The sequence below is a fragment of the Nycticebus coucang genome, chromosome 23 (assembly GCF_027406575.1).
Source record: "Nycticebus coucang isolate mNycCou1 chromosome 23, mNycCou1.pri, whole genome shotgun sequence".
In the NCBI taxonomy this organism is placed as follows: domain Eukaryota; kingdom Metazoa; phylum Chordata; class Mammalia; order Primates; family Lorisidae; genus Nycticebus; species Nycticebus coucang.
In genome coordinates, this window is record NC_069802.1 from 9,012,774 (window position 1) to 9,021,687 (window position 8,914).

At 36.2% G+C, this 8,914-nt stretch overlaps 1 pseudogene; it reads left to right on the forward strand.

Moving 5' to 3' along the window:
- The first annotated feature begins 1,734 nt into the window (after window positions 1–1,734).
- LOC128576085 (histone deacetylase complex subunit SAP18-like) lies at window positions 1,735–2,189 on the forward strand (annotated as a pseudogene).
- The last annotated feature ends 6,725 nt before the right edge of the window (window positions 2,190–8,914 follow it).

Consider the following 8,914-nt stretch of genomic DNA (forward strand, 5'->3'; position numbering starts at 1 on the left):
GCAACCTATGTGGCACTGGCAGACGTTATATTAAGTGAAATATAATCACTTAATGAGAATTATGCTCATTTTCACTACTCGTTTTGAAACAACTCAAAAAGATAGATATTGCATGTTCTCACTTATAAGTGGGAGCCAGATGATGTGTACACGTGGAAGCAGAGTATGGACTAATGGAGATTGGAGGATTGAAGGTGTGAAGGGAGGAGAGTTGGGTGGATAATGGGCTGTGCCTTGGTTGGCACAATGGGAGTTGCTTCAATGATTATGCTTTGAAGTCCCTGACTTCACCACAATGTGACATATCAATGCAGCATTCGTGCCCCATGAATATATGGTACACAAATAAAAAATAAACGGAAAAAAAAATCTATGGCCAGTACTCTACTCACTGAGCTACAGGCGCCACCCCAGAGTCAATATTTTTAAGCTAAAACTAATTTTTAGACTTTAAAAAATTATGTACGTAATTTTGGTGTGTATATAAACATACATACTTATGTATAGTTATATGTATTTAATTGTCCCAGTGTATTTAAGGGCAATGTAAATAAAGTGTTGTATGAAGGGCCTGAAAAAAAAAAAATCTAAATTCAAGTATTGCTACCTATTGCTGTTGAAATTTGGAGGTGGTCTTCTTAAATTTAAGAATAATAAGAATATCAAAAATTAAAGAAAATTGTGTATCTTGATGAATGAGAATGCAAATGTTTTATTTATTACACTATAGTTTTGAAGCAAGAGTATCATCAAAATAGTGTATATTAAGTACAATATGTTTCCAGAAGTTGCTGTTATAGTCTGAAATCTCTCCCCACTGAGCTCATATGCTGAACGCTAATCACCAATGCGACAATATTAGGAGGTGGGACCTTCGGGAGGTGATTCGGTCACTTATGAATGAGATCTGTGCCCTTATAAAGAATCCCTTCTGAGTCGCCTTTTCTCTCTCACTACTTAAAGACACAGCAAGAAGCTGCCATCTCTGAATTAGAAAGCAGGTCTTCAACAGACAATGGGATCTGCTGGCACCTTGACTTTGGACTTAGTCCCCATAACTGTGAGAAATAAATTTCTATGTTTTACAGGATACCTAGTTTGTGGTATTTTGTTATAGAATCTTGAACAGATTAAGACAAGTGCATTATCTGCTTTCTGTTAGAAAGCTATTTGTGAAAACGTCTCCCAATCCACACATACCACTTTAGGTTATCATTATCCCCACAGTACTCAAAAGGACCACTTACGCTATAAAAGAATAAAAATACTTCCATTAGGTCTTTCCTAGCTTATTAATAGGGGGAAAACTAGGGATATTTAAACTTACATTGCATTTTTAGTAATTTTTTAAAAAAGGAGTGAAAAGGGGAACATGCTATTTATACATGTTCTTATACACTGAATTGTGTTACCCCAAAATACATGTGCAAATCACCAATGTGACTATGGAGACATGACCTTTAAGGAGGTAAATAAAATTAAATGGGGTCATAGGATCTGTCCCTAGTCCAGTAGACTGGTGTTCTCCCCCTCTCTCTCTCTTTTTCTCTCTCTCAGAGCAAAGGTCTTGTGAGGGCATAAGGACATAGAGAGAAGGTGGCTGTCCGCAAGCCAGGAAGGGAGACCTCACCAGAAAGCAACTCTTCTAACATCTTGTGGACTTGTAGGCTCTAGAACTGTGGATTATTATTATTGTTGTTATTGTTATTATTATTATTGAAATTATTTTCTGAGCATCTTGCAGGCTGTAGGATGAAGATGGTGGTGGAATCTTGGGTTACCCAAGAGGAAATTAAGAAAGACCGTGAGAAGACTTGCCCGCTGCCGCTTGGGGGCTTCACCACCAATCACTGCCCCATGGACTAGTTCTCCCGCAGGAACGTTCCATCAAGCAAGCTTGAGATCTACACTTGGATGGATGCAACCTCGAAAGAACTGGCTAGTTTAGTAAAAGAAGTCTACCCAGAAGCTAGAAAGAGAGCACACACTTCAATTTTGTGATTGCTTTTACAGATCTTAAAAGTCCTGGCTCCAAGTTAAGGAGATTGGCAGCACCAAGTCTGGCAGAAAGGGGACTGATGATTCCTTGACCCTGCGGTCGCAGAAATTCCAAACAGGAGATGATTTGGACATAGTGATTACCCCTCCAAGCCCGGGGACCACCTCCTTCAGGGCTCATGAGACCTTGATAAATTCTATTTACTAATCGTTGAATTTATTTTTTTAATCACTTACGTAAATTAAACTTATCTGCTTTTTTTCCTCTTCTGATTATTGTCATTAAGCCTTTAGATTCTAAACAAATTATAGTGTATCTATTTAGGAATTAGTTTTGGATGTGCTATGATATGATGTTAATGGAAAGCCCATGTTTTTCAAGGCCAAGTCTTTCTGTAAAGTCTGAAGAAAAGTGCTCTTAGTTTTCTGTGTAAAACTGTATTGTCAAATACATGCCTGTAATCAGAAAACAAAAGTATTTTCTATAATTTTCCTTTGTTTCAGACACCCAGTCTATGATCGTCTGTTATGGTATAGACCAAGCAGACTAATATATATTTTAAAACATCTCTTATTCCACAATTCTAAGTATCTTTATATTGCTAAAATTAAAAATAGTATTTTTAAGGGAAAGAAGACTTTAGTATGCTACAAGAGTTAATAAGCTTTGTTAGTTGTTCATAGAATTGCTTCATTGAAATTGTAAGTCTGTCTAATAGTGAATTAAATGTTCATTATCGTAATTGCCATCATGTTATGTTGGTGTTAAATTTTGTCTAGAGCCAGCACCAGCACATGACTAAAATGTAGCGGATGTCTTCCTAATTGTACATGATTACAATTATAATAAATTTAATTTGAAACAACATTATCTTCTCATGAATTCATCTCACACTATGTATATTATCTTCTCTACTGGAGTTTGGGTAGTAAATCCAAATGTATTGCTTTCAAGGACCAATTTGCTTTCAAGAGTTTTGTCTTTGTCTTTTTGAAGGTAAATGAAGCGGCAGCCCTCCTAGTAATGTTGGGGAGACAAATTCCAACCATTCTTAGGTAGATTTTCATCATGTTTCCTCAGGATATGTTTTCTCCTGAATAAGAATAATGAGAATACAATTGCTGCCCTTTTAAATAATGGCATTAAAATCAATGCTTGGTAGTAGACCCAGATGTGATAATCAATTAATAATTTTCATTTACCTTTAAAATTGTACTATAAGCATCAGACCTTGCAAATCAAATTCCCTTGTCTGAATCCCAAAGCCCACTGAGATTTCCCCATTTCTAAGTAGTGTAGGAAGCATTGCACAGAAAATTCTGGAATGAGAAAGTCACAGATTGGTATTCCAGTCTGTTTCTTTGAATTTCACTTTCCATGCTGCAGGTGCTTCTGGATCTTGCATGTGCTTATGTCAAAACACACTGAAAGAGTATTCAAATTCCCCAATGAAGTGTGTGGTATTGCAGGTATTTTAGGGCATAAAATGAAAGTGTTATAAGACAGCAAAGTTCTGCCTCACTTCCAAATGTCAATGATCTGTGGTGTTTCTTTTGGGGCATCCCAATAACATGTCAGGAGCTGAACATGACTGTGCACCTGCTGTCCTTGGATGATCCCTCCTTCTCTTCAAGGGTTTCTCTAACAGTTTTCTTCTCTCTTCAGACTCAGCTCGTGTCTCAACTTCACTATCTGATGGTTGAATTCCTGAAATTATAGAGATCATAGATATATGTTTTAAGGAACATATTACGAAGTCATTCTGTAGGAACACAGAGGAAAGCAATGGATGAGGTTCAGTTTAAACCTGTTACCACAGAAAATACATGAATAAAATACAGTTACACAGGTTTAGGCTGGTGCGCACACACACATACGCGCACACACAAAATTATAAAAGGTAAAAATTCTTAAGTATTGGTTCTAGACTGTTTATAGAGAGAACTATGGATCCTGAAAATAGGGCTGAAAGCTTTGTCCTAACCTACTTAGTCCTCATATGTACCCCAAATTCAGTCTGCCCATTTCAGAATCCCCATTTGGCACTGGTTTACTCCAACAACAAAAGCATGAACATGGATTTTGCTTGTGCTGTCCAACTTCCAGCCTTTTATCAAAGGTGGAAACAATAGGTAATGCAAACACAATGCAAAATATAAGCTGCTGGGTGTCCACTGGCTCAAAAGAAAGCGAGTAACAGAAAAGGGGGAGAGGGTAGCTACAGTCTGAAATCTGTAATAATATGTTAAACTTCCGATCTATTTTATCCAACTCTTAAGAAAAGGGAAAATTTTTAATAAATGTTTATAACAGGGATAAAAAATATTTTTATGGTGAATATGGGAACTATTTTAGGCTTTCTGGATCCTAATACTGTCCATTGCAACTACTCACCTCCGCCCTTGTGGTGCAAAGGCAGCGTCAATATGTAAATGAATAAGGGTGTCTATGTTTTAATAAAACTTTATTTATAGACACTGAAATTTGATATTAATCTTCCTTTAACTTTTTATCAAACATTAAAAGTCATAGAAAGCATTTTTTGCTCACAGTCTGCAAAATACTTAGATGGTGTATAGAATCTGGCCTAGGGCCACAGTTTGCTGATTTTTGTTCATGGTATTATTGTTCAATGCAGACACAGAATGGCTTCCAGTTATGGAGGCCTGAAAAAAGTGGTGGAGGTCACCAGATGCCAGGATGTGGCTGTCTTTGGTCTCCAACCTACAACATATTAGTGCTCAACTATACTGTATCATTGTTGAAACTAGAAAGTGGTGCCCTCTCTGAGCAGACAAGATAGAAAAATGCACCAATGCTCGAAAAATTAAATAGGAAAAGGAGTCTCCACTAGACTAATAAAAAAAAGAAAATACCTCTGAGCTAATCCAGTGTACCCTTTCCTCCTGTGGTTGTCCTTCATGTCAGGATTGTAACGTTTGACCAGTAAGGGCGAGGCATAATTTCAGCCCTCATTTTCTCTGTGCTACCATACTCAGGAGCTCTGTCCCAAATGTTCAAATGGATTTGTTCAATTTATTAAGAAAAAGAAAACTCTTAATTTTATTCCTTGGAGTGAAAGTACCTACCTGCCTAGTTTGGGTTTGGGGACAGCAAAGACAAGTGAAGGGGTCTACTGATACACAAACTTCCAATGCTTCACTTGGTCTCAAGTTCCAACCGGATTCTTGCAAAAGGTATTAATTTTTTTTTTTTGAATGGTTGAGTAGTACTCCAGGGTGTACATATACCACATTTTATTAATTCACTCGTTAATTGGTGAGCACTTGGGTTGATTCCACATCTTTGAGAGTTGATTAGGCTGTATTCAATATTCAAGTGCAGGTGTCTTTTTGGTAAAATGACTTTTTTTCCCCTTTGGGTAAATACCTAGCAGTGGAATAGCCTGGTTGAATGGGAGGTCTACTTTTAGTTCTTTGAGAAATCTCCTTGATGTTCTCCATAGAGTATAGTGAATTTCAAATAAGCCACAGTTCTACTCTGAATCTCCAGTAAAAGTGGAGTTTCTGGGTTTCCAGGAACTTTCCGCAGACTACCTTCTGTGGGAGGCTCTTTCCTTCCCACTCTGTCAAGCTTTGTGAATATCCATTAGCAGTCACTTTCTTTTCTTTTCCATCTGTTTAGAATCTCCTAATGGTTGGCAGCTTCCCATGTTTTAATCCCCATTGCTTTAAGAAAGAAAAGCTATTAAAAATTCATCTTCTTATTTTAGAGAGAGTGGAGAGGAATGAAGATAAATCCGTGGGATGGGTTTGTCATCATGAACAGTAAAATAAGACTTAAAAAAAAAAATTACCAGAGTGATTACAATGAAGGTAGAATGGACCACTTTGAGGAACACTCTTAGGTGGACATACATCCCTCTATCTTTCTGTGCCCCTTCCCACCTACAGACCATCCCTTAGCTGAGTGAGAATGAGCCCTGTTCAAAATAATTTGCATGTATTATTTTATTTAAACTTCACAAGCGAAGCAGGTAACATTGATGGTTTTCCACATTTACAGATGAGGAAATTAAATCCTGGCAATATGCTCCCAGTCTCTATGCTATATTACAATCAATACTCTCTGCTGTATCCTCACACTATACAATGATGTTATCTCAGTTTGTTGTGTCAAATGGGAACTAAAGGCAAAATGTCTGCTATGTAGTGCTCAATAAATGTCATTTCTTCTCCCCCTCCTTCTGTCTAGTTTTAAGACTGAAGTATACAGCCTTACCTGTTGCCCTGTTTTCACTTATCTTTTCTGTCATCTGAATACTTGGCTAAGCCCTACATTTGTTTCAAATCCATCCTCTTCATAAAGGCTGTTCTTTTTTTTTTTTTTTTTTTTTTTTTTTTTTTTCTTCTTTTTTTTTTTTTTGTGGTTTTTTTTTTTTTTGGCCGGGGCTGGGTTTGAACCCGCCACCTCCGGCATATGGGACCGGCGCCCTATCCGCTGAGCCACAGGCGCCGCCCAGATAAAGGCTGTTCTAACTAGTCTGATTTTTCTATTTTTTTTCTTTCCCCCACAATCATATATTTTTTTATTTTTTTATTAAATCATAGCTGTGTACATTAGTATGATCATGGGGCACCATACACTTGATTCATAGACCGTTTGACACATTTTCATCACACTAGTTAACATAGCTTTCTTGGCATTTTCTTAGTTATTTTGCTAAGACATTTACATTCCACATTTACTAAGATTCACATATACCCTTGTAAGATGCACCACAGGTGTAATTCCATTAATCCCCCTCCTTTGACCTACCTCCCCCCTCCCACACCTCCCTTTCCCCCTTCTCCCTATTCTTAGGTTGTAACTGGGTTATAGCTTTCATGTGAAGGTCCTACATTAGTTTCATAATAAGGGTGAGTACATTGGGTACTTTTTTCTTCCATTCTTGAGACACTTTACTAAGAAGAATATGTTCCAGCTCCATCCATGTAAACATGAAAGAGGAAAAGTCTCCATCTTTATTTAACGCTGCATAATATTCCATGGTGTACATATACCACAATTTATTAATCCATTCATCTCCGACAAAGGTTTAATAACCAGAATCCACAGAGAACTCAAACGCATTAGCAAGAAAAGAACAAGGGATCCCATCGCAGGCTGGGCAAGGGACTTGAAGAGAAACTTCTCTGAAGAAGACAGGCACACGGCCTTCAGACATATGAAAAAATGCTCATCATCTTTAATCATCAGAGAAATGCAAATTAAAACTACTTTGAGATATCATCTAACTCCAGTGAGACTAGCCTACATCACAAAATCCCAAGACCAGAGATGTTGGCATGGATGTGGAGAAAAGGGAACACTTCTGCACTGCTGGTGGGAATGCAAATTAATACATTCCTTTTGGAAAGAGATATGGAGAACACTTAGAGATCTAAAAATAGATCTGCCATTCAATCCTGTAATCCCTCTACTGGGTATATACCCAGAAGACCAAAAATCACATCATAACAAAGATATTTGTATCAGAATATTTATTGCAGCCCTATTCATAATTGCTAAGTCATGGAAAAAGCCCAAGTGCCCATTGATCCACGAATAGATTAACAATCATATTTTCTAAGAAAAATTGAATCATAGACGGTTGGCTGTGTTTACTGGTACTTTTAAAAAGTGTGCCTAAGTTTTAGCACATTCTTTTTATTTATTTATTTTTTTATTGTTAAATCATAGCTGTGTACATTAGTGCAATTGCCTGTACCCATTCTAAGATGCACCATAGATGTGGCCCCACAAAAACCTCCCCCCTCCCTTCCCCTTCCTTGGCCCTTTCTCCCCTCCCTTTCCCTTCCTTGGCCCTTTCCCCATAGTCTTGTGCTATAGTTGGGTTGTAGTCTTCATGTGAAAGCTGTAATTTAGCTTCATAGTAGGGCTGAGTACATTGGATACTTTTTCTTCCATTCCTGAGATACTTTGCTAAGAAGAATATGTTCCAGCTCCATCCATGTAAACATGAAAGAGGTAAAGTCTCCATCTTTCTTTAAGGCTGCATAGTAATCCATGGTGTACAAGCACAATTTGCTAGTCCATTCGTGGGTCGATGGGCACTTGGGCTTCTTCCATGACTTATTAGCACACTCTTTGAGAGAAAAATCATATTAAACTTTTGTGCTCTTCTAAGAACACACAGTAAAGAACTGGGGAGAAATTTAGCATTCAAAACTTTTTAAATAAAACATTTAACTATAAAGTCTACAAAGATTCCACCTTTAGTTCTTTGGGTGGTCTAGAGATGGGAGTACCTAATGTAGCATTATTTTTCCACATACTGTAAGTATATGGTGCATAAAATATATATTTTATATAAAAATATATGTACTTATATATGAGTATGTGTAAATATTATATATACATTTAGTGCCTATATATACTATTATATATACATTTAGTACCATATGTATATATACCAGTATAGATACTAAAGGTATATACATATACATATGTATATATACCAGTATAGGTACTAAATGTATATATAATATTTACATATTATATAAATATATATAATAATATATATTTATATATAAATAACATATATATTTATATTATACATAAAATATATTATATATTTAATATATATTAAATATATAAATATATATTTAATTATATATAATAATTTAATTTATATATTATATATATAAATATATAATATATGTATATATACACACATATATATTTTATATGTATGTATTTGTAATGCTAATATTCTAAGAGGAGATAAACAGCGAGCTCATTCATTATTGTTTTGAACAGAGCTCAGTCCAATGCTAATTCAGTAGTAAACACTCAGAACCATTAGTGAACGACTATAACGAGAGAGATTTCGTCACTCAGTATGTGCCTATCTAAAAGTAGAAAAGCTATTTTTGGTACTGACAATTGAAT